Genomic DNA, 27,386 nt, shown 5'->3' with positions numbered 1-27,386 from the left:
TAACTGAATAGTCCAGATGGTGGCCGTAGCTCTGGCACAGATGAGATGGGTGCAGCAAATGGCGCCAAACGTGGCGGATGACGCAGGAGCCGCAAGTTGCGCCAGACGTGGTGGACTCCTCCGGGCGTGGCAGAAGACACAGGACGTGGCGGATTTCTCCGGACGTGGCAGATGACACAGGACGTGGCGGATTCCTCCGGACGTGGCAGATGACACAGGACGTGGCGGAATCCTCCGGACGTGGCAGATGACACAGGACGTGGCGGATTCCTCCGGACGTGGCAGATGACACAAGATGTGGCGGATTCCTCCGGACGTGGCAGATGACACAGGACGTGGCGGATTCCTCCGGACGTGGCACGACTCGATACTAAGGCACAGCACGGGAAACAGGAAGAGGTAACAAGGCACGGGTAACAATTGGAACGGGAAACACTAAGGGACCATTTGCAAGACAGACTGGGAAAACTAACAACGCTCAGGCAAGGATTAGAAGGCCAGGGGCCTTCTTATAGACCAGGAAATCGTGGCAGTTGATGATGATGACGATTTCCTATTTGCGCGCGCTGGCCCTTTAAGGCTGGGCGCAAGCGTGCGCGCGCACCCTACGGGACACAGCCGAACGGAGCGGAAGTGAGCGCTGGCGTCTCCTACGAGGGAGACGGGGACCAGCGCTCACGGATCCATGGCTGCGGGCGTCGGGAGATGAGTGAACCCGACGGCCCGCGGCCATGGACGCTACAGGTCCTATGTCATACACTAATAACAGAAACTACATCCATTGCGCAGAACTGTAAATCTACCGAAAATTCCAGTACTGCAAGAAATCATCAGAAAGGTATATACCAATGAAAAATATGAACAAGTTTGACTGCAACCAACATAAAGTGAACAAATTCAACCGTATGTAGAATTGTTGGGCACACTCTAAATACACTACACCCTTGCACACATAACCTTTCCAACTATACATTTATAAGGGTATGTGCACACGGTAGCAGGCTTTTACGTCTGAAATTACACTGTTTTCAGGAGAAAACAGCTGCCTCATTTCAGACGTAAATGCTCCTCCTCGCATTTTGCGAGGCTTCTCTGACAGCCGTAAATTTTGAGCTGTGCTTCATTGAGTTCAATGAAGAACGGCTCAAATTACGTCTGAAAGAAGTGTCCTGCACTTCTTTTGACGAGGCTGTATTTTTATGCGTCGTCGTTTGACAGCTGTCAAGCGACGACGCGTAAATGACAGGTTGTCTGCACAGTACGTCGGCAAACCCATTCAAATGAATGGGCAGATGTTTGCCGACGTATTGTAGCCCTATTTTCAGACGTAAAACGAGGCATAAAATGCCTCGTTTACGTCTGAAAATAGGTCGTGTGAACCCAGCCTAACAATGGCACTATCCCCCCCTCTCCTCCTTTTTTTCTTTCCATACCCGTAGATGGCGTTATTGGGTTTTGTTACCTCTGTTCAGTGTTATCTTTGTCATTACAGTTTCTATGTGAATTTGTATCTAATTCTTGGTTGAAAGTTACGCAATCATGTCAATCTGTGTTTTGCTATTGTTACTGTGTTTTTCTAACTCAAAATCCAATAAAACACTTTGAAAGCATCACTATCACTGTAAAATAGTCACTATCACTGTGTTGGGCCTAAAGGGGACACTATTACTGTTTTAGGAACCTATTAATGTGTGGGGCACAAAAGGTGGCACAATTACTGTATGGGGGTCAAAAGGTGGGTGCTATTATTGTGTGGGGCATCAAGGGGGGCAGTATTACTGTGGGGGAACTATTACAATTTGGGGCACTATAGATGGGAAGTTTGTGTAGAGGGTAGGGAAATGGTGGGGAGGGTGCTGGAAAAGCAAGGAGACAAAGATGTCTGGGAGGTAAACTCTGCAAAGATGAGTGGTGGCTGGAAGAAGTCTTCATGGCGGACTGGACCGGATGAAGAAGAAAAGGTAGTAAACTACTCCAATCAGAGAAGACGTCAACGTCACCTGTGAGTCACTGGATATAACTGTTCTGTATTCAGATGGTCTGCAGAGCGCCAATATAGAACTATATGGTCACAGTATGGTGGTATTCTGCTGTGCAATGACTAAGGGCACTCTGCATGCCTGAAACACATAAGCAGACTATTGCACTATGTCCTGTTTTCCTGTTTGGATTTTAACCATGTGATATTGAATAAAGCAAAAGATTTTACTAAAATCCACTGGTGCTGGAATTCTCTATTCTGAATTATCTTTATACACTGGTGTACTCAGGGCCTCCATCAGAAATTTTAGGGCCCCATGCAGCTAGATTTGTCAGGACTCCAGGGGGGCGGTTGTGACTCTCTAACCAGAAATGTAAAAGTAACAATGGGAGACATATCAGGGAAGCTGGGTTGCTTAGGCAAGTTTTAAACTTCTGGTGGGTGACATGGGCAGCTGGAGTCTGGGGGCACACTTTAAAGGGGTTCTCCGCATTGGACAATCACTACTTATTAGAAGGGTGTTTTAACAACAAGCTGACCACAAATTGTTTCTCTGCTGGAACCCCCAGCGATTTCCTGTAATCTGTGGGGAAACCTGTCAGTAAGTGTTCCTTTTCCCTGCAGCGCCACTACATGGGAAACTAAGGATTACACTGTGCCCATTCATATCAATGGGTTGTCTGTGTGACACAGAAAGGACAGGTCCCCAAAGTAAGCAAAGCTCTTTGTAACCACTCTCCACTCTGGCCAAGAAGTTAGGATCCTGAACAGGGGACCCCCTCGGGTATATGAAGATGGGTTCCCTAAAATAGACAAACTCTGCAAGTATCATCCCCAGTTGGTCTATGACAGCTTACTGTGCTCCCTACTGACCGTTCTACTCACTGCCACTCTCACTAAAGACTAATCTTGTAACGAAAAGCTTTCCAAAATATTAAAATGAGTTTATAGGGGGTTCCCGATGAAATTTTGTGTAGATGGCTAACAATAATATAAAATAACAAAAGGTGTAATACGCACCTTACCAATTCCCTGCTGCTCCAACACCAATGCTTCTTTGCTCAACCGCAGGTCTTTATTTTCCCGACTCCAGCAATGACATTTAATCTCAACACGTGACCGCGGCAGCCAATAGTTGGCTACAGTGATGGCATGCCAACCTCACTGTTGTCAATGTTGCAGCTGTATACACTGTATACACACACACACACACACACACACACACACACACATTACATTGTATGCTTGTTAGCTTTTAAGAAATGTTTTCAAGGAAAAAAATACTGACGTCCCCTCATAATAATAGCCATGGTGCCACTATCACAGCAACAGTTGCCATCACAGTCTCAATGACCATTCAGAGCTGCAGTTGCCCCCAATCTTCGTTGGTTCTCCTCGTCCTCTTGGTCCCGCCCATGTGGCCAACCTCACACCGGCAGTGCTGACCTGGTCTACTCCAGGTGCTTACTCTATGCCCTGCTACTAAAGTTGGTACCAACAACGCAGAGGGCTGTGGCCGCAAAGACTTTACGCTGTGCATCATCACCGTAACTTTGGAACACACGTCATCACGTCACATCTTCGAGACCAATTTTTAGTAGCAGGACCAGGGAGTACATTAAACTGGGAACTGGGCAGTTTCAATTCCGTAAAATTAATGGGCCGCATCTTCACAAATTATGCACATGGGCCCCATTTATTTCACCTAAGTAAAAATGCACAGGCTCCAGTGCGGTATTTGGCGGGCCCCTTTTTATTGACAAAAGCAGACCGGACGCCTATTGGGAGTACTATCTTTATTGCCTTGATGGTAGCCCTTGTTTAAAGGGGTTTTCCCATCAGGGACATCTATGACATATCCACAGGATATGTCATAATGTCAGATAGATGCGGGTCCCACCTCTGGGACCCGCATCTATTGCTAGAATGGGGCCCCCTAAACCCCGTTCTACCGCTCTGTGTTTCCGCTGAAGCGTGTGATTACCAACCATGTTAGCTAAAAACAGCGTAGCTCACTAAGTGGATGGCAGTTAAGGAAACAGCGTAGCATGCGAGCTACGCTATTTCCGTAACTGCCATTCACTTCTATGGGACTTACGAAAACGCTGTTTTCATATAGCATGGTCGGAAATCACACGCTTCAGCGAAAACACAGAGCAGTAGAACGAGGTTTAGGGGGACCCATTCTAGAAATGTTCCTGATAGTTTAAACCCCTTTAATGGAAAGGGGAGATGAATAAATGTCAGTCAATTGCGTTGATTCAGAAATAAAATTATTTGAGATGGGTTTAAGGGTTTTTCATTAAGAGACGGTAGACCTATACAAAAACAATAGAAATATGGCACACGCATTCCGAAATCAGAATATTTGGTAAGATTTACTAAGCAAAATGCGCCAGAATTCTGTTTAAATTGTGCCTAGAAAGTGGCAACCACTATATGCACCAAATTTATTAGGTGTTTCAGACACTTTATGCATACTTCTAGTTTCTGCTTGACAGTACAACATTCCTAACCCCCCCAGATAGATGATAGGAAAATTTGCATTGTGTTACAATATTTAGAGAGCCATAACTCTTTAATTTTTCTCTCGATGGAGCATGTGTGGGCTTGTTTTTTTGCGGGGCAAGCTTTAGACTTCATTAGTACAATTTTGGGGTACATACAAACATTTGATCACTTTTTAATCCATTTTTTGGAGGAGACAAGGTGACCAAAAACCAGGCACTCTAGCTATACAGTGTAATGCCCCTTATTCCCCCCCCCCCCGCCCCCGTATAATGCCCCTATAGCTGAACTCACACAGTACAAGCCCATATAGCTGCTCCCATGCAGGATAATGCTCCTATAGCTGCCCCAACACAGTATAATACCCTTATAGCTGCCCCCACACAGAATAATGCCCCCATAGCTGCCTCCACAAAGAATAATGCCCCCATAGATGTCCCCACACAGTATAATGCCCCTATAGCTGCCCCATACAGTAAATTGCTCCCTTAGCTGCCCCCACACAGTATAATACCCCCACAGCTGCCCCCATAGCTGCTGACATTCAGTATAATGTCGCTGATGGTGGGTCATGTGACCCAACCCGTCCATCAGTGGTTATCAGATAATGCCTCAATAGCTGCCCCCATAGAGTATAATGCCTCTATAGTGCCTCCACACAGTATAATGCCCCTTCAGTTGCCTCAATACAGTATAATGCCCCTAAAGCTGCCCTCCCCACACAGTATAATGCCCCCATATCTGCCGCCACACAGTATAATGCCCCTATAACTGCCTCCACACAGTATAACACCCCTAAAGTGCCTTCCTACCCAGTATAATGTCCCTACAGCTGCCCACACACAGTATAATGCCCCCATAGCAGCCCCACACATTATAATAGCCCCTTAGTGCCCACCACAAAATATAATGCCTCCATATATGCCCACAGCATAATGCCCCCTGTCACGTTGCGGGTTTGTGGACCCACTAGCCGGGAGGCAGCTGGCCAAACAACAGGGAACCCCAGCAATACAAAGTCCCGCACAAGCGTACCTGGTTAGTCCAGACAGTGGCCGCAGCTCTGGCACGGATGGAGGTGGGTGCAGCAGGTAACGCCAGTGGTGGCGGATGACAGCAGGTGCCGCAGGTTGCGACAGACGTGGTAAATCCCTCTGGACGTGGCAGATGACACAGGACGTGGCGGATGACATAGGTGAAGTAGAATCGACTCCAACTAGTAGGCACAGGAACAAGAACACAGCACGGGATACAGGAACAGGTAACAGGGCATGGGTAACAACTGGAACGGGAAACACTAAGGGACCATTTGCAAGACAGACTTGGGATAACTAACAACGCTCAGGCAAGGATCAGACGGGCTTGGGCCTTACTATAGTCCAGGAAATCGTATGTGTTGATGATGATGATTTTCTTCATGTGCGCACGCTGACCCTTTAAGAGCGGGCAAGAGCGCGCGCGCACCCTGCGGGACACAGCGGACCGGAGCGGAAGTGAGAGCTGCCGTCTCCTGGGAAGCAACAAACTCTCTTGCAAAAAAGTGCCCCAGACATGCTGTGCCACACTTTAGAAAGTACCACACACACACAGTGCCCTCTGTAGACAAGGTGCCACACAGTGCCCCCTTTATATAGTACCAAGTGTCACACACAGTGGTACTGTAGATATTGCCATACACAGTGTCCCCTGTAGATTGTAAAGGATTTGCCAGACACAGGTTCTGTGTCGACGCCCCGTGGGCAATCAGTCTGCACCTGCTCCTATGTCTGTGAGACTGACTCCATCTTCCACCACTCAGGATGGCAGGCTTAGGAGTGGGAGAGCCTATCACAGCCTGGCCAGACGGAGCTAGTTCCCGCCCACTGTCTATTTATACCTGCCTTTCCTGTTCCTCCTTTGCCTGTGATTCTTCTATGCTTGTTTCCTGGCTTGCTGCTGCTGCTGCTGCTTGTACTACTGATCCTCTGCTTGTTATTGACCTTGGCTTTCTGACCACTCTCCTGCTCAGCGTTTTGTACCTCGCTCTCTCCTGGTTTGACTCAGCTCGTTTACCACTCTTGTTGCTCACGGTGTCTCCGTGGGCAGCTGCCCCGTTTCCCTGCTTCTGTGTACCCCTGTCTGTTTTGTCTGTCTTGCACTTACTGAGCGTAGGGACCGTCGCCCAGTTGTACCCCATCGCTTAGGACGGGTCGTTGCAAATAGGCAGGGACTGAGTGGCGGGTAGATTAGGGCTCTCCTGTCTGTCTCCCTACCCTGTCATTACATAATCACAGGCCCATATAATTAGTCTACCCATGGACCCCCTTGAAACCCTGGCTCAGCAGATGCAGGGCCTCTCCCTACAGGTCCAGGCCCTGGCTCAGAGGGACAATCTGCGTGATGCTTCCCTGGTAGTGCCCCCCACCTCACCTCTTGAACCCCACCTCAAGTTGCCTGACCGGTTCTCAGGGGACCCGAAGACTTTTTTCTCCTTTTGGGAGAGTTGTAGACTCTATTTTCGCTTAAAGCCCCACTCCTCAGGTTCTGAGAGCCAGCGGGTGGGTATAATTATGTCCCGGCTCCAGGACGGGCCCCAAGAATGGGCCTTCTCCTTGGCTCCTGACACCCCTGAACTTTCCTCCGTTGATCTTTTATTTTCTGCTCTCGGGCTCATTTATGACGAGACTGACAAGACTGCCTTTGCCGAGAGTCAGCTGGTGACCTTATGTCGGTGTAAGAGACCTGTAGAGGAGTATTGTTCTGACTTTAGGAAGTGGAGTGTAGCTTCTCGGTGGAATGACCCTGCCTTGAGGTGCCAGTTTAGATTGGGTCTGTCGAACGCCCTGAGAGACCTGCTAGTTAGCTATCCCTCTGCTGACTCCCTAGATCAGGTTATGGCTTTAGCGGTATGACTTGACAGACGTCTCAGGGAACGACGACTTGAACGTTTTTGTGCCTTCTCCTCTGACCCCCCCATGATGACTCCCGAGGTTCCGTTGCTTCATTCTTCCACGGAAAACTCGGATGAACCTATGCAACTTGGGGCCTCCGTGTCCCCCAACAACGTAGAGAGTTCCGCAGGAAGAATGGTCTCTGCTTCTACTGTGGGGATGACAAGCATCAAGTGAACAACTGTCCTGCGCGTAAGAATAAGCAGCCGGAAGAACTTCCGCGCCTAAGTGATCATCGGGGAGGTCACTTGGGCGCACAGGTATTTCCCGTAAAGATGAAACCTAATAAAATCTTGCTTCCCTTTCAGGTCTCTTTTGGTGGTAGGTCTGCTACCGGCAGTGCCTTCGTGGATTCAGGGTCTTCTGCTAGTATTATGTCTGTGGAATTTGCTATGTCTCTAGCTATGCCATTGATTGATTTGCCTAAACCTGTCCCGGTAGTGGGTATCGACTCCACTCCTCTTGCTAATGGTTATTTTACACAGCATACCCCTGTTTTTGAACTCCTTGTTGGCTCCATGCATTTGGGGCAGTGCTCTGTACTGGTGATGCAGGGATTATCGTCCGATTTGGTTTTAGGCCTTCCCTGGTTGCAGTTGCATAGTCCCACGTTTAACTGGAATACTGGGGATCTTACCAAATGTGGTAATGAATGCATGACGTCATGTTTTTCTGTTAATTCTATTTCTCTGCCTGAGGAGGTGAACACTCTACCTGAGTTTGTTCAGGACTTCGCTGATGTTTTCTCTAAAGAGGCCTCCGAAGTGTTACCTCCTCATAGAGAATACGATTGCGCAATCGATTTGGTACCAGGAGCTAAGCTCCCTAAGGGTAGGATGTTCAATCTCTCTTGTCCCGAACGTGAAGCCATGAGAGAGTATATCCAGGAATGCCTGGCCAAGGGTTACATTCGCCCCTCTACTTCTCCGGTAGGTGCTGGCTTCTTCTTCGTAGGGAAGAAGGATGGTGGTCTTAGGCCGTGCATCGACTACCAAAACTTGAATAAGGTCACTGTAAGGAACCAGTACCCCCTTCCTTTGATTCCTGATCTCTTCAATCAGGTTCAGGGGACCAATGGTTCTCTAAGTTTGATCTACGGGGGGCTTATAACCTTATCCGCATCAAAGAGGGGGATGAGTGGAAGACTGCGTTTAACACGCCTAAAGGTCATTTCGAATACCTCGTTATGCCCTTTGGGTTGAGTAATGCTCCCGCAGTCTTCCAGAATTTCATAAATGAGATTTTAAGAGACTATCTGGGGGTATTTCTTGTAGTGTACCTTGATGACATACTTGTGTTTTCCAAGGACTGGTCCTCCCACATTGAGCATGTCAGGAAGGTGCTCCAGGTCCTTCGGGAAAACAAACTGTTTGCTAAGACCGAAAAATGTGTGTTTGGGGTACAAGAGATACCATTTTTGGGTCAATTCCTCACTCCTCATGAATTCCGCATGGACCCCGCCAAGGTCCAGGCTGTGGCGGAATGGGTCAAACCTGCCTCCCTGAAGGCATTACAGTGCTTCCTGGGATTCGCTAATTATTACAGGAGACTTATTTATAACTTCTCGGTCATCGCTAAGCCTCTTACGGATCTCACTCGCAAAGGTGCTGATCTCCTCCACTGGCCTCCTGAGGCTGTCCAGGCTTTTGAGGTCCTTAAGAAGTGCTTTATCTCGGCCCCAGTGCTGGTTCAGCCCAACCAAATGGAGCCATCCATTGTGGAGGTTGACGCCTCCGAGGTGGGAGTGGGTGCTGACTTGTCCCAGGGTACCAGGTCCCTCACCCATCTCCGTCCCTGTGCCTACTTCTCCAGGAAGTTTTTGCCCACTGAGAGTAACTATGATATTGGCAACCGCAAACTCTTAGCCATTAAATGGGCATTTGAAGAGTGGCGCCACTTCTTGGAGGGGGCTAGGCACCAGGTAACGGTCCTTACCGACCACAAGAATCTGGTTTTCCTAGAATCTGCCCGGAGGCTAAACCCGAGACAAGCTCGATGGGCGTTTTTTTTTTACCAGATTCAACGTTTTGGTCACCTATAGGGCTGGGTCTAAAAATATTAAGGCTGACGCACTGTCGCGTAGCTTCATGGCCAGCCCTCCTTCGGAGGAGTATCCTGCTTGTCTTTTGCCTCCAGATATAATAATTTCCTCTATTGATTCTGATTTAGTCTCCGAAATTGCGGCTGATCAAGGTTCAGGTCCCGGGAACCTTCCTGAGAATAAGCTGTTTGTTCCCCTGCAACTCCGGCTAAGGGTACTCAGGGAAAATCATGATTCTGCACTATCTGGCCATCCAGGCATCCTGGGTACCAAGCACCTCATTGCCAGAAACTACTGGTGGCCTGGGTTGCTTAAAGACGTTAAGGCCTACGTCGCCGCTTGTGAGGTTTGTGCTAGGTCCAAGACTCCCAGGTCCCGACCAGCGGGCTTACTATGTTCTTTGCCCATTCCCCAGAGACCTTGGACCCATATCTCCATGGATTTTATCACCGATTTGCCTCCATCTCAAGGCAAGTCGGTGGTGTGGGTTGTAGTAGACCGCTTCAGTAAGATGTGCCACTTTGTGCCCCTCAAGAAACTACCCAATGCTAAGACGTTAGCTACCTTGTTTATCAAACACATCCTGCGTCTCCATGGGGTTCCTGTCAATATTGTTTCTGACAGAGGGGTACAATTTGTTTCATTATTTTGGAGAACCTTCTGTAAAAAGTTGGAGATTAATCTGTTCTTCTCCTCGGCTTTCCATCCTGAAACTAATGGCCAAACGGAGAGGACTAATCAGTCTCTAGAACAATATTTAAGGTGTTTTATCTCTGACTGTCAACATGATTGGGTCTCATTCTTTCCCCTCGCCGAATTTTCCCTTAATAACCAGGTCAGTAACTCGTCAGGGGTCTCCCCCTTTTTCTGTAATTTTGGGTTTAATCCACGGTTCTCCTCCGTTTCACCTGGTAGTTCAAACAATCCCGAGGTAGATGTCGTTCATAAGGAACTGTGCACAGTCTGGGCCCAGGTTCAGAAGAACCTAGAGGCGTCCCAGAGCATACAAAAGACTCAGGCAGATAGAAGACGTTCTGCTAACCCCTTGTTTGTGGTCGGGGATCTGGTGTGGCTATCTTCTAAAAATTTGCGCCTTAAAGTCCCGTCTATGAAATTTGCTCCCCGGTTTATAGGGCCGAACAAGGTCATTGAAGTCCTTAACCCTGTTTCCTTCCGACTGGAGTTGCCCCCGTCTTTTCGAGTGCACGACGTCTTTCATGCCTCCCTCCTTAAACGCTGCTCCCCGTCCTTGGCTCCCTCGAGGAAACCTCCGGTCCCCGTTCTCACCCCTGAGGGGGTAGAATTCGAGGTGGCCAAGATTGTGGACAGCAGGATGGTCCAAGGCTCCCTCCAGTACCTGGTCCATTGGAGAGGATACGGGCCTGAGGAGAGGACTTGGGTACCCGCCCGGGATGTTCACGCTGGGGTATTTCTCAGGAGGTTAAACCTTCGTTTCCCCAATAAACCAGGTCCACCTAGAAAGGGTCCGGTGTGCCCCTCATAAAAGGGGGGGTACTGTAAAGGATTTGCCAGACACAGGTTCTGTGTCGACGCCCGTGGGCAATCAGTTTGCACCTGCTCCTATGTCTGTGAGACTGACTCCATCTTCTACCACTCAGGATGGCAGGCTTAGGAGTGGGAGAGCCTATCACAGCCTGGCCAGACGGAGCTAGTTCCCGCCCACTGTCTATTTATACCTGCCTTTCCTGTTCCTCCTTTGCCTGTGATTCTTCTATGCTTGTTTCCTGGCTTGTTACTGCTGCTTGTACTACTGATCCTCTGCTTGTTATTGACCTTGGCTTTCTGACCACTCTCCTGCTCAGCGTTTTGTACCTCGCTCTCTCCTGGTTTGACTCGGCTCGTTTACCACTCTTGTTGCTCACGGTGTCTCCGTGGGCAGCTGCCCCGTTTCCCGGCTTCTGTGTACCCCTGTCTGTTTTGTCTGTCTTGAACTTACTGAGTGTAGGGACCGTCGCCCAGTTGTACCCCATCGCTTAGTGTAATGTCCGTGGCTGCGGGCTGTCAGCTCCAGCCTCCCGCTGACAGCCGCAGCCACGAGTCGGCAAGCGCTGGCCCCAGCCTCCTCCTCAGGAGACGCCAGCGCTCGCATCCACTCACCTCCGCCGGAGCCCGCACGCTCGTCCCCGCTCTTAAAGGGGCAGCGCGCGCACCGGACATCTTGAACGACCTTTGACCAGTGAGTACCCTGGGCTATAAGAGGGGTCCAGCCCCCTAGTTCGATGCCTGAGCGTTGTTAGTTTTCCCAGTCTGTCTTGCAAATGGTCCCTTAGTGTTTCCCGTTCCAATTGTTACCCGTACCTTGTTCCCTGTTCCTGTTTCCCATGCTTTGCCCTAGTATCAAGTCATGCCACGTCCTGTGTCATCTGCCACGTCCAGAGGAATCTGCCACGTCCTGTGTCATCTGCCACATCTGGAGGAATCCGCCACGTCCTGTGTCGTCTGCCACGTCTGGAGGAATCCGCCACGTGCTGTGTCATCTGCCACGTCTGGAGGAATCCGCCACGTCCTGTGTCACCTGCCACGTCCAGAGGAATCCGCCACGTCTGCGCAACTTGCGGCTCCTGTGTCATCCGCCACGTTTGGCGCCATCTGCCGCACCCATCTGATCTGTGCCAGAGCTGCGGCCACCATCTGGACTATTCAGGTACCCTTGTGCGGGACATTGTATTTCTGGGGTGTCCTGTTGTTTGACCAGCTGCCTCCCCGCTGCGGCGGTACGGCCTAGTGGGTCCACTAACCCGCCCCGTGACAGTACGCTCAGGCCATGGACCCCGCTGGTCAACCTCAGACGTTGACTACACAAGCCATGCTGGCTGAGATGGAGGATCTCCAGTCATGACAAGACCAGCTCCTCCTGTCGGTGAACGCCATAGCCCATCGGCTGCTTGCTTCGTCCACAGTCATCACCGCACCCGTTCCTGCGGTTCCGCCTGCTACACTTCCTGTCTGTACAAGTACCAACCCCCTGTGTTTCTTGCCGCTACCTCCACGCTATGACGGAGATCCGAGGACCTGCAGGGGATTTTTGAATCAGTGCCTGATCCATTTCAGACTACATGCCAGGTCCTTCTGTTCGGATGATGTCAGGATCGCCTTCATCATCTCTCTCCTTACTGGCAAAGCCCTGGCATGGGCCAATCCTCTGTGGGAACATCAGGGACCAGAGACCCGGGACTTGCAGTGCTTCTTACAGACCTTCCGCTCGATCTTTGAGGAACCTGGGAGAGTTTCTTCGGCTGCTGCATCCTTGCTGACCCTACACCAGGGAGACCTCTCCGCAGGCGAGTATGCCATTCAGCTCCGTATCCTGGCTGCTGAATTGTCGTGGAACAACGAGGCTTTGGTGGCTACCTTCTGGCAGGGACTGTCTTCAGGGATCAAGGACGAGCTGGCTGCTCGCGATCTGCCATCTACCCTGGACGATCTTATCCTACTCGCCTCCCGTGTCGACATGAGGATCCGGGAACGTTCCCAAGAGGTTCTCCGGGGGAGAGAACTTCCCAGGCTGGATTCTGCTGTCCCGCAATCCTCCTCAGTCGTCCCACCAGAGGACCCGATGCAGAGTAATTATGTTAAATTGTCTACACAGGAGAGACAACGCAGACGCACTTCCGGACTTTGTTTGTATTGCGGCCATGGAGGCCATATTGTGCGTCTGTGCCCCCAGAGGCCGGAGAGACCCCATTGCCTAGGATTGGTTGGAGAGACAACACTAGGTGGAACAGAATCTAACAGAGGATTCGCTTCCAAATTGACTATTCCTGTGACCCTGGTATCCGGCGACAGGACGCATCAAGTCTCTGCCTATCTTGACTCTGGCTCTGCTGCAAATTTCATCCAGAGGGAGCTTGTGGATCATCTTCAGCTCCCCACAGTTCCCCTGGAGACATCTTTGGCTGTTGCCTCAGTTAATGGACTGCCTCTGCCTGATCCCATTATCTCTAAAACAAAGCCTTTGAAGCTCCAGGTTGGAGTACTTCATTCTGAATTTATTTCGTTCCTTGTTTTGCCCAAGGCCATCAATCCTGTTCTGCTGGGCCTGCCTTGGCTTCGACTACATGCCCCAGTCCTGGACTGGAATTCTGGAGAGGTTCTCCAATGGGGCTCCAAGTGCCATGGTCGTTGTCTGTTGCAGATCCATCATGTCAAGCCTTCTCTGCCTCAGTCATTGGCGGGACTGCCTTCCCAATTTGCTCAGTATGCAGATGTTTTCAGCAAAAGGGAGGCTGAGACGCTGCCTCCACATCGGACTTATGACTGCCCCATTGAACTGGTTCCTAATGCCTCTCTTCCCCGTGGACGGGTATATCCTCTCTTCTTGCCAGAGTCTCTACCCATGTCGGCCTATATCAAGGAGAATCTGGAGAGGGGTTTTATACGAAAATCTTCCTCCCCGGCCGGGGCTGGATTCGTTAAAAAGAAGGATGGATCCCTTCGTCCCTGCATTGACTACAGGGGCCTCAACCTGATCACAGTCAAGAACATATACCCGTTGCCACTCATCTCTGAGCTATTTGATCGCATACGAGGGGCCAAAATTTTTTCTAAGCTAGACCTGCGTGGGGCTTACAATCTAGTCCGGATTCGCCGGGGTGACGAATGGAAGACGGCATTTAACACCCGGGACGGGCACTACGAATACCTGGTGATGCCCTTCGGGCTGTGTAACGCTCCCGCAGTGTTTCAGGAGTTCGTTAACGACATCTTCCGGGATCTACTCTATGTCTGTGTTGTTGTTTATCTCGATGATATTTTGATTTTCTCCCCAGATCAGACGACTCATCGGAGGCATGTTCGTCAGGTTCTAATACGATTGAGGGAGAATCATTTATACGCCAAGCTGGAGAAATGCGTCTTTGAGAAGAGTTCTCTGCCCTTGCTGGGCTACATCATCTCGGATCAAGGCCTCAAGATGGATCCTGAGAAAGTGAAGGCTATCCTGGAGTGGCCATGTCCCCAAGGCTTAAGGGCCATACAGCGGTTCCTGGGATTCGCCAATTTCTACCGGCAGTTTATTCCTAACTTCTCTTCTCTGACGTCTCCCATCTCGACCCTTACCAAGAAGGGTGTGAACGCCAAAGTGTGGACTCCAGAGGCAGAGTCTGCATTTAATAGCCTGAAGAGTGCCTTCACTTCAGCCTCGATCCTCCATCATCCTGACGTATCTCGGCAGTTCTCGCTGGAAGTGGACGCTTCCGCTGTCGGTGCAGGTGCACTTCTGTTCCAGAGGAGCTCCAAAGGAAAGGCAGTAGTATGCGGCTACTACTCTAGACTGTTTTCTTCTGCTGAGCACAATTACTCCATTGGAGATCGGGAGCTGCTGGCCATCAAATTGGCTCTGGAGGAGTGGAGACATCTTCTGGAGGGCGCTGCTCACCCCATCCTGATCTTCACCGACCACAAGAACCTCACTTACCTTCAGTCCGCTCAAAGACTTAATCCTCGTCAAGCCAGGTGGTCACTGTTCTTCACCCGTTTTCTGTTTGTACTCCACTACCGTCCCGCGGACAAGAATGTGAGGGCCGATGCCCTGTCTAGATCGTTTGAGACGGAAGACACGGTGGAGTCCCTCCAGACCATCATAGACCCGTCCTGCATCGTCACTGCTAATCCTCTGCAGGTTAGAGACATCCCTCCTGGGAGGACTTTTGTTCGGTTGGCGGACAGGAGAAGAATTCTCCGCTGGGGACATAGTTCTAAACTTGCTGGGCACGCCGGTGTCCGTAAAACCCGAGACCTGATTGCTCGTCACTTTTGGTGGTCCATGCTACCTAAGGATGTTCTCGACTTTGTCTCTTCTTGCACGGTGTGTGCCTCTAACAAAGTGACTCACTACAAGCCTGCCGGCCTGCTTCAACCTCTGCCTGTACCCAATGCCCCCTGGCAGCACATTGCGATGGACTTCGTCACAGACCTTCCCCCCTCAGCAGGATGTAACACTGTCTGGGTGGTGGTGGACCGGTTCTCTAAGATGGCACATTTTATCCCGCTGACCGGCCTACCTTCTGCTCCTCGTCTGGCAAGTCTTTTAATCCAGCACATCTTCCGCTTGCATGGCTTGCCTCTTCACATTGTGTCCGACCGGGGGGTTCAGTTTACCTCTAAGTTTTGGAGAGCCCTCTGTAAACTCCTGGATGTGAGATTGGACTTTTCCTCTGCCTATCACCCCCAGCCAATGGGCAAGTTGAGAGGATCAACCAGATCATGGAAAATTATCTCCGCCACTTCATCTCTTCACAGCACGATAACTGGGTACAGCTTCTACCATGGGCCGAATTTTCTTACAACAACCACACAAGTGAGTCCACCACTTCCACTCCTTTTTACATCGTGTACAGTCAACATCCCATAGTCCCTCTTCCTGTGTCGACTTCATCTCTGGTTCCCGCTGCTGACTCTGCATATGGGGACTTCCTGCAAATCTGGCAACAGACCCGGTCCTCTATTTTGCTGGCAGTAGATCGCATGAAGCGAAAGGTAGATACTAAGAGAAGAGAGCCGCCTCAGTATCTTCCGGGGACTAAAGTCTGGCTGTCCTCTCGGAACATTCGCTTGAGGGTGCCCTCATACAAATTCGCTCCCAGGTTCCTTGGACCATTCGAGGTCCTGCAGCAGGTCAACCCTGCCGCCTACAAGCTTCGGCTGCCTCCTACCCTCATGATTCCCAACTCCTTCCACGTCTCCCTCCTGAAGCCTGTGATCCTAAACCGCTATTCCAAGACTCCCAGCCCTGCGGTTGCTCCCAGCGGCTCCTTGGACATCTTTGAGGTAAAGGAGATCTTGGACAACAAGAGAGTGAGAGGAAAGACCTTTTATTTGGTGGATTGGAGGGGGTTTGGTCCCGAAGAGAGGTCCTGGGAGCCAGAGGAGAACCTCAATGCCCCTACTCTTCTAAAGAAGTTTCTCTCTCGCTCCGGTCCCAAGAAGAGGGGGCGTAAGAGGGGGGATACTGTAATGTCCGTGGCTGCGGGCTGTCAGCTCCAGCCTCCCGCTGACAGCCGCAGCCACGAGTCGGCAAGCATCCACTCACCTCTGACGGAGCCCGCAGGCTCGGCCCCACTCTTAAAGGGGCAGCGCGCGCACCGGACATCTTGAACGACCTTTGACCCGTGAGTACCCTGGGCTATAAGAGGGGTCCAGCCCCCTAGTTCGATGCCTGAGCATTGTTAGTTTTCCCAGTCTGTCTTGCAAATGGTCCCTTAGTGTTTCCCGTTCCTGTTGTTACCCGTACCTGTTTCCCCGTTCCTGTTTCCCGTGCTTTGCCCTAGTATCAAGTCGTGCCACGTTCCTGTGTCATCTGCCACGTCCAGAGGAATCTGCCACGTCCTGTGTCATCTGCCACGACTGGAGGAATCCGCCACGTCCTGTGTCGTCTGCCACGTCTGGAGGAATCCGCCACGTCCTGTGTCATCTGCCACGTCTGGAGGAATCCGCCACGTCCTGTGTCATCTGCCACGTCCAGAGGAATCCGCCACTTCCTGTGTTATCTGCCACGTCCGGAGGAATCCGCCACGTCTGCGCAACTTGCGGCTCCTGTGTCATCCGCCACGTTTGGCGCCATCTGCCGCACCCATATCATCTGTGCCAGAGCTGCGGCCACCATCTGGACTATTCAGGTACCCTTGTGCGGGACATTGTATTTCTGGGGTGTCCTGTTGTTTGGCCAGCTGCCTCCCCGCTGCGGCGGTACGGCCTAGTGGGTCCACTAACCTGCCCCGTGACACTTAGGACGGGTCGTTGCAAGTAGGCAGGGACTGAGTGGTGGGTAGATTAGGGCTCACCTGTCTGTCTCCCTACCCTGTCATTACATAGATAGTGCCAAACTCAGTATTACCTGTAGATAGAGCCACATACAATGCCCCCTGTAAATTGTGCCATACACAGTGCCAACTGTAAATAGTGCAACACAAAATGCCTCTTGTAGATACTGCCACACACAGTGCCGCCTGTAGATAATGCTGCATGGATTGCACCTGTAATAGTGCCAAACACAGTGCCCCTGCAGATGTCATCCGCGGCCGGCGGGGTACCAATGCTTCCGAGATATCCTCAGGACAGTAGAGTGCAGGCAAAAGGAGGAGTGCCACGCACACCCCCATGTAGAAAATGCCACACACACTCCCTTGTAGATAATGCCACCCCCCTCCTGTACATAGCGCAAGGCCGGCATCAGCACCCGGTGAACCTGGGCAAGTGCCGAGGCCCACTACCCTTGGGGGTGCCCAGTCGGCTGCTGGGTGTTGACGTAGTCGTCATGGCTCCTTCAGAAGTGAAGTTTCCAAAGCTCTTGTCTGGGATTCTGCTCCTAGAGGGAGCCCCTGTCTAAGAGCGGAATCCATCCCTCCCTGGTAGTGTCACACAGCCCCTTCCTTGGTAGTGCCACCCAGCCCCAGCTGCTCCTCCAGAAGCGGAATCCCCAGCCAGAGTGTTGCCGACGCTCTGACCAGGGATTCCACTCCTAGAGGGAGCCCCTGACGTGACTGTCCATATATGGATAGTGATGTCAGGGGCTTCTGCTGGAGCAGAATCCCCGGCCAGAGCTTTGCCGACTCTCTGGCTGGGGATTCTGCTCCAAGAGCTGCCCCTGACGTCACTGTCCATATATGGACAGTTAGGTCAGTGGCTCCACCTGGAGTGGAATCCTTGGCCAGAGCATTGCCGACGCTCTGCCTGGGACTACCGCTCCTAGAGAAGCCCCTGACGTCACTACCCATTTATGATAGTGACATCATGGGCTCCTACTTGAGAGGAATCTCTGGCCAGAGCGTCGGCAATGCTCTGGCTGGGGATTCCACTGCTAGAGGGAGCCCCAAAAGCACTACCTACTGGGAGGGGGCTATGTGGCACTAGAAGGGAGGGGGCTGTGTAGCACTATCAAGGAGGGCTGCTGTGTGGCACTATCAGGGACGCGGGCTGTGTTGCACTAGCAGGGATGAGGGCTGTGTAGCACTATGTGGGAGGAAGGGCTGTGAGGCACTACCTGGGAGGGGGGCTGTGTGGCACTACCTGGGAGGCAGGCTGTGTGGCACTACCTTGGAGGGGGCTTTCTGACAGCACCTATGAGAGGGGCTTTGGGACACTACCTAAGAGGGGGTTGTGTGGCATAATCTACAGGGGGCATTGTGGCACTGGCATTATCTACAGAGGGCACTATGGCATTATCTACAGAGGGCACTGTGGCACCATTTACAGAGGGCACTGTGGCACCATCTACAGAGGGCACTGTGTCATTATCTTCAGAGAGCACTGTGGCATTATCTAAGGCAGGGGTCTCAAGCACACGGCCCGCGGCATGCGGCCCCTGGGGCTGTCATCTGCGGCCCGCGGGACACAGAACCGCTAGTACAGACTGCAATTCCCTGACATCGCTGTCCACATATGGAAAGCGATGTTTGGGGCTTCCCCAGAGCCGGAGTCCTGTGCAGAGCGCTAGTATAGGCTCTGCTCCGGGACTCTGTTGAATTCCCTGACATCGCTGTCCATATATGGACAGTGTTGTCAGGGTCTTCCCCAGAGCGGAGTCTCGGGCAGAGCGCTAGTATAGGCTCTGCTCCGGGACTCTGTGGAATGTTCTGACATCGCTGTGCACATATGGACAGCGATGTCTGGGGCTTCCCCAGTGCTGGTGTCCCTGGCAGAGTGCTAGTATAGGCTCTGCTCTGGGACTCTGGGGAAGCCTCTGACATCGCTGTCCATACATCGACAGTGATGTCAGGGGCTTCCCCAGAGCAGGAGTCCCAGTGATGTCAGGAGCACAGCTGGAATTCCAGGAAGAGCCTACTAGCCCTCTGCCCGGGACTCCAGCTCTGGGGTTGCCTCTGAAACACTGTCCATATATGGACACTGATGTTAATGGCTTCCACAGAGTTCCGGCGCAGAGCCTATACTAGTGCTCTGTTCCGGGACTCCAGCTCTAGGGTTGCCCCTGATATCACATTCCGGTCCAGGAGGATCCCCTGACGTCACTGTGTATGGACAGTGACGTCAGGAGCTCTAACAGTAGAGGAATCCCCAGCCAAAGTGTCGGCAACGCTCTGGCTGTGGATTCCACTCCTAGAGGGAGCCCCAAAGGAGCTATCTACTTGGGGTGTGTGTGGCATTATCTGCAGAGGGAAAAGTGGCAGCATCTGCGGAGGGTGCTGTGTCAGCATCTGTGGAGGGAACTGTGGCAGCATCTGCGGAGGGCACTGTGACAGCATCTTCGGAGGGCACTGTGGCAGCATCTACGGAGGGCACTGTGGCAGCATCTTTGGAGGGCACTGTGGCAGCATCTACGGAGGGCACTGTGGCAGCATCTATGGAGAGCACTGTGGCAGCATCTACGGAGGGCACTGTGGCAGCATCTACAGAGGGCACTGTGGCAGTATGTACAGAGGACACTGTGGCATTATCTAGGGGTGTGCTGCTTTATCTACAGAGGGCACTGTGGCATAATCTACAGAGGGCACTGTGGCATTATCTACAGAGGGCACTGTGACATTATCTACAGAGGGCACTGTGGCATTATCTACAGAGGGCACTTTGGCATTATCTACAGAGCGCACTGTGGCATTACCTACAGAGGGCACTGTGGCATTATCTACAGAGGACTCTGTGGCAGCATCTACAGAGGGCACTGTGGCAGCATCTACAGAGGGCACCGTGGCAGCATCTTATTATTATTATTATTATTATTATTATAGTAATATAGTGCTATAGAAGATCAGATAACTAATTGATTAGCAATAATGTTGTATTGTATCAAATTTGAAAATAATGCGGCCCGTCAACTTCCCATTTTTTCTATATGTGGCCCACTTACCCGGCCGAGTTTGAGACCCTGATCTAGGGGGTGTTGTGGCACTATCTACAGAAGGTACTGTGGCATTATCTACACAGGGAACTATGGCATTATCTAGTGAGGGCACTGTGGCATTATCTACAGAGGGCACTGTGCCATGATCTACAGAGGGAACTGTGGTATTATCTAAAAAGGGCTGCCCAATCCTGAAATTTTGGTCTCTGCCAAACGCTGCCAACTGAGCAGCCAGACTGCATGTAGCGACGCTTAAACTGGAAAACTGGATGATTAAAATAAGCAGGTGGAGTAAACTCGCAAATTCCCGGTAAGTTTAAACCTAGCAGTATTATTATAGTAATATAGTATTGTTATAGTAGTTCAAATAACTAATTGATTAACAATAATTTGTATTGTATCAAATTTGAAAGTAATGCAGCCCGTCAACTTCCAATTTTTTCTATGTGCGACCGATTTACCTGGCCGAGTTTGAAACCTGCTGTAGATAGAACCACACACAGTGCCCACTGTAAATAGTGCCATACACAGTGCCAACTGTAAATAGTGCCACACACAGTGTGTGTAGACAGTGCCACACACAGTGCCACCTGTAGATAGTGCCACACACGGTGCCCCCGTAGATACTGCCAAACTCAGTACTACCTGTAGATACAGCCACACACAGTGTCCCCTATAAATAGTGCATACACAGTGCCAACTGTAAATAGTGCCACTCACAGTGCCCCCTGTAGGTAGTGCCAAAGACAGTGCACACACAATGCCACCTGTAGATAGTGCCATACACAGTGCCTCCTTTAGATAGTGCCACACAGTGCTCCTCCCCTGTAGATAGTACACCACACAGTACCCCCTGTAGATAGTAACCACAAACATACTCACCTGTCCCGTTCCCTCGTGTTCTCCAGCAATGCAAGCTTTCAATGCAATCTTCCAATGCAATCTTGCAATGCAAGCTTACATGCAACGCCTCTCCTGACCAGGACATCTCCAGCAGAACAACATAGGTGGCTTGATGGCCTTGTTGCGCCGCCTGCATCACAGGAAAGCGCAGAATGGCAGAGCAGGGAAACATGTATTTGCCGCACCAGCGCTAGCTAGACAGCTTAATTGTATCTGCGGGGGACGCAGACAATAGAATTGAGTGCAGAAGTACGGACTCTCGCTTCTCCCCGGTTCTGGGAACCAGCTTTTGCTTTAACAACCGGAATAAGAGAACCGGCTGGATGCCACCCCTGGTCCCTCTCCCCTATGGTGCTGACATTACCCAGTTTCCAGTGAAGCCAACTAACCTCTCTGTAGGTTTTTGGCCTGTGAAAGGAAACCAGACTACCTGGCAGAAACATATGCAAACATAGGGAGAACATATAATCTACATGCAGATATTGGCCTTGGTCGGATTCGAATCCAAGAGGCCAGCACTGCCTAGTAAGAACTTGGTCTTAGGCGGCTGTTCTTATTAGATTTAGGCTTCATGCACATGGCCGTATTATAGCTCTGCACAACCTCCCAATTGTATGGATCCGTGGTAGGGCACCTATAGAAGTCTATGCGGCTTTACTGTACGCCTCAAATTTGCAAATCATCATGCTTCATTGGATGCCATATTATGAAGCTATTCATAATATGTCTGGCGCGGCACAGAGCACCGTACAGTAGCGCACAAAGTGCCTACCGCTCCATAGAGCTGCGGTGACTCCGTGTGCCTTTGTACAGCCTCTTGCACACAGCTCTACCATGTGTATGAGGCCTAAAGATACTGATCGTAACGTAATTAGCTAAATCAATCAACTAATGTGTACGGGGCAGGCCAACATTTGCAGGACGTCTGCTATACTGGGAAAGGATTTCAACATTCCCAATTTTTTTTCCGCTGGGAGAAAATCGACAACAGAGGTGTCTAGCAGCGGATTATTCCTCTCTCTCCATTAAAATAAACATGCACGCACGACCGACACAAGAGTGCGTATTTATGGGCGTCACTATGAGTACGGCCCGCTTTACTTTCAATAACATGAATAAGTAGGAGAATTTTTTTATATCCAATTCTCAAACAAAGATGGGATGGATTCAAAAATATATGTGTGCATGCAGTAAAAATATATGTGTGCATACAGCGTGATACAATGTTTTCTCCCCCAAGTTCCGCAATATAATCTCAGACAGTGTGATGCGTCACTTGTATCCAGAAAGATATTATACTTTCACATAGAGCACATGTCTCTTAATGGCCTCATTTAATAAGTAACCTGGGAACAAACACGTAAAGGAGATTTTTTGGGATGCAGGGAACTACACACACATATTTATCTCAAGCAGCTGCATACTTCCCAGGACATGTCTATGAAGATCATGAAGGAGCAAAAACTACAAACACTGTCATTAGGGAGATCTAACACTTCCATCATTTACAACTAACCACTGGGTTCCTAATGAGCGGACATCAACAAGGTCAAACAACTGACGAAGATGTATCTACACTTGTGTATTGTGGAGAAAATTGGTATCTTAGTGCAAAAAGAAAATGACCATATTAGTCAGTGGAAGGGGGGGGAGTGCTGAACCTCCCATCCCCTAACTAATTTCAAAATAGAGGGATTCAACTATTTATTTTATAGTTCAATGCCATCCTACTGCTATGGATCCAATGGAAAAGGCCAATAGTGGAGCACCTGTCCCCCGACGGTTGTAGGGATTTAACTATTTTAGGTTATTGAGGCAAACCTCCCCACTTAAACGGATGCAATGGTAGGGGCAGGGGTAATTTCAGAATAGAAAGATTCGACTAGGTATCACATAGTTCATAGATGTAGGCCACCAAACTTCTATGGAGCCAACGGAATTGTAATGTCCAATGGGGTTTTGGGTGCATTGGACTACTCCACCGCAATGGAGTAGCTGCTGGCCAGGCAGGTGTAATACAGTCACTGGTAGATGGTACCTTGGTGGCAGCTGGATACAGTCAGATTGCAGGTAGCGGATACAAGCTGGTGCTGAATTACTGGAAGCAGGCTGTTGCTGGATTACTGGACTCAGGATACAGGACTGGTCACAGATACAGGAATCAGGATACAGGATACAGGACTGGTCACGGACACAGGACTCAGGATAAAGAACTGGCCAAGGACACAGGAATCAAGATACAGAATACAGGACTGGTCACGGACACAGGATACAAGACTCAGGATACAGGACTAGTCACGGATACAGGATTCAGAAAACAGGATACGGAACCTTCGCAGACTAACACTGGGTCAGTAACAACATTGCTCAGGAACTGGGATAGTGGGCAAAGTTCCTTAAATAGTCCAGGGATAGGCTGGGGACACTTTTACTGGTGCGCAATGGCACTTTAAGAACTGGGACGAGCACGCACGCGCACCCTATGGGCACAGGCCAGGGGAGGAGAGTGCAGAGTGCGCCAGCGTCCCTGTGAAGGGAGACGCTGGTGAAGATAAGAGGGGGATACCGGTGGTCAGTGACCGTGGACATGACAGGAATGGTCCAACTCCAGACTTCCATTCCCTCAACTGCTAACTTAACGCAAGTGACCCAAGGCTATGGAGCATAAAAAGTGGGCGAGTGGCAGATCCCCTTATCTTAAACTGCTAATTTCAAAATAAGATGTTTCAATTATATACCTTATCGTTTATAGAGGTAGGTTACCCCACTGCTGTGGAGCCTTTGGATGGGTATAGTGCAAAACAACCTTTAATTCCAGAATAGAGGGATTTAATAATGTATAACATACTTAAAAATGGTATGCTACCCCATTTCTATAAAACCTTTAAAAGGGGCAGGTAGTGGACAACCGAATTCACCATAACAAATTCTAGAATAGAGGAGTTCTCCTCAGTCTTTCATATTTATGGAATATCTCCTCCTTTTGCATTTAACTTTTGCCTTTATGTAGCAATTGTATCCCAGGATACAATGGGGGCAAGGTGTTGGAACAAAGGGCAAAGGCAATTAGGAAGAGTCGGCTGATATTCTAGATAATTTGTGATTATTAGCATTATTCGGTCAGCCTAAACTTGGGGACAGTGAGTTCTGTTATCACTGCAAGTACTTTCACATTCGCTATATACTCTGCTTTAGCATTCATGTGTCGTCCTACATCCATTATCTTGCATTTTAATCTACAATCTACAGTACACCAATGTACAATCTAAACTTTAGTTCAAATAATTGATCCACCCAATTGACCTAATCCACCAGTTTTCCAGCCATCACAATAAAATGGGCGAATCAATTCTCCACTTTAATTTCCCGAAAGCAAATTACATACAGTGAGAGTCTATTTATTCAATGTATACTAATGGCTGGTGGATCAAGAATCAATTCCCAAATCTTTAGGTTTAAAGTGCACATTGTAAGGCCTGAAGTCAATCGTCAAACTTGCCACTTACTATATAGTTGAAAAGTAATCTTATCAGTCTATTAATATTCTATAGGTCAGAATAGATATCTAATTACATGAATGTTCTTAGGCAAAACACATTAGAAGTGTGAACATTTGGGAAATAGTTCACAGTCAACAGTATAAATCAAACTGGCTTTGGAGAACATGGGGAACATTAGAAGGTATTGTTCTCTAGTATCAGCTATTACGAACTCTGAAAAGCTCCCTGCAGTGTCCATCAACAGAATTACATTTAGACAGGTTGTGTTAAACAGTCATCTGAATTTTTGTGGTGAAAACTGATGTAAAGGAGGTGTCTGGTTTAGAAATCCCATTTTTCGATGCTCTATTAGGTATTTCTGAGTTAATAGAGAGGGTCTCCAATTTACGACCCTGATCTATTAGCCAAAAAAATCTCTCATTCTGGAAGACCTGAATGTCCATGCAATACACGGATAACCCATTGAATTTAATGAGTGATGTGGTGGCGCTGCAGTCTAATTACACACCTGCTGCCGATGACAGAGGACAGCTGATTGCTGGGGGTCCCAGTTTTTTTGTGAGAGGACTCTTCTAGCAAAAGAGGGATTGTCCTAAATGGATAGCAGCCATACTTATAAGGCAGCTATTAGCCATCCAACAGATGTAAGCCACACAATGACACAAGTAAAGGCTCTTTTACGCTGGCCGATAAGCGGACGGTGCAGCGAGCGCCGATCAACGAGACATCGTTGATCGGCGCTCATTTGCTCCTGTCACACGGAGCTATGGATAGGGACGAGCGGTCGTTACTCTGATCGCTCGTCCCCATACATTATTATCATGTCGGCAGCGCGTCTCCCTGTTTACACAGGGAGATGTGCTGCCGATAATATTTCACTTTTTTAAAACGATACGATCAGCAGATGATCCAGGTTTGCTTGTTCATCTGCTGATCGTTCCCCTGTTTACATTGGGCAGTTATCGGCAACGAGCGTTCCTAGAACGCTTGTCTGCCCAATAATCGTTTAAAACCCCCTTAACATGCACACAGCTCATCCAAACGTAAATGTTACTTATATAGGGGAGGAAGATTAGTGACTGCAAAATTCCACTGGCACTGCTTATCTCTAGAAGTAAGGATTCACAAGAGGAACTGCAGGGAGCACCACTCTCCACTTTTAGTAATTCCCTTTGCAGCCCACCTCCAACACTAAAGGTGCTATTACACAGGCCAATTTTGGCTGGGGCAACGAGCGCCGATCAACAAGACATCATTGATCGGCGCTCGTTTGCTCCTGTCACAAGGAGCTATGGATGGGGACGAGCGCTCGTTACTCCAATCGTGCGTCCTCATACATTATTATCATGACGGCAGCGCGTCTCCCTGTTTACACAGGGAGATGCGCTGCCGACGACGATAATATTTCACTTTTTTAAAACTATACGACCAGCAGATGATCCAGAGTTTGCTCGTTCATCTGCTGATCGCTGCCCTGTTTCTATGAACGCTTGTCTGCCCGATAATTGCCCAGTGTAAAAGGGCCTTAAGCCAAGCTACTCCGGACACTACTGTATATCCCAATTTTACAACTTTTATTTGTTTGACGGGGTCAGTCACATTTTTATCAAAAATTTTCTCAAAAAGGAACTTTTTTTATGTAGGCTCAGTAAACTACTGCCCACTAACATTCATTCAACGTAGGATTGTCAAAAGAGTGGCGAAGGACCCAGCAGACCAGCAGCATGGCAACAGAATCGGAAAAAGAAGTATAATGAAACGTTTTTATATTTTAGGACCATATAAACCAACTAAATAACTCAGAAAACCCTTTTAAAGTGGTCTGTCCTGGGGAGTGTCTGCCTTAAGAAAAGTTAAAGTCTTCATTTTAACTATTCCTTGGACTTTTTGTTATTTTCAATGCAGATATAATGTTAATTTACAGTAGAATACCTTTAATCTGGCCTTAATGGGACCTGACAAGCACAGGATTAAATAAATACACCGGATTATCAAACGATCCAAAAATATTTTATAAAAACTCCAGGAAAACATAATAAATTAAAATACTAACATAAAATGTACAGTACTTTGTTTGTTAATTACTGCTCAGTTTTTTGTATTCACTTAATGGCACAATACTGTGGGGGTAACAAGTGCCAGACCGACTGAACGATTAGATACTGAATTAAAGGAATTTTACTGCTTTTGTATATTCTGATGTCCAACTGCAGAAATGATTATAACGCTTAAACAAATTACACATAGATGTGTAATTACATTTTGTGACTGTATACAAACAGTCACTTGTGTCAGTAAACACCGCCATATGGTCAATTGTGAAGACGCAGTGCCACTTATGTCACCTAAAAGTGTTACCAGGTAACAAGAGAGGAGCCCTCAGCCCATGGATGGATAACCTCATTTATGGTAATATACATCAAGTAGCGCTAGTGTTACTCTTCTGTACCTTCTTTTAGCCTACACTGTGTCTAAGATATTTTTAAATCATTTGCTTATAAGAACAAATGTTACCGTCTGAGCACAGGACAGAACGGAAAGATACAAGTTAAAAATAAGTACAGAGCAATCGATGTATCAATATTTCAATACACAATGAAATACAATTGGGGATTACAGAGAACAAAAATTACTTAGGTCCACTGTTTGCAAGTAAACTAAGCAGCAGCACTCAGTGTCAGGTAGCAGCTGCAAAAGCAAACACAAT

The 27,386-nt window shown here is 49.2% G+C and overlaps 1 pseudogene; it reads left to right on the top strand.

Annotated features, from left to right (window-relative positions):
- The first annotated feature begins 857 nt into the window (after positions 1 to 857).
- The window catches only part of LOC142750521 (uncharacterized), a 53,106-nt pseudogene continuing 26,577 nt past the window's right edge, over positions 858 to 27,386 (top strand).

Source organism: Rhinoderma darwinii, chromosome 3 (assembly GCF_050947455.1).
Source record: "Rhinoderma darwinii isolate aRhiDar2 chromosome 3, aRhiDar2.hap1, whole genome shotgun sequence".
Taxonomy (NCBI): Eukaryota; Metazoa; Chordata; class Amphibia; order Anura; family Rhinodermatidae; genus Rhinoderma; species Rhinoderma darwinii.
The sequence above is the reverse complement of the archived record's forward strand: the minus strand, read 5'-3'. Positions and strand labels throughout refer to the sequence as shown.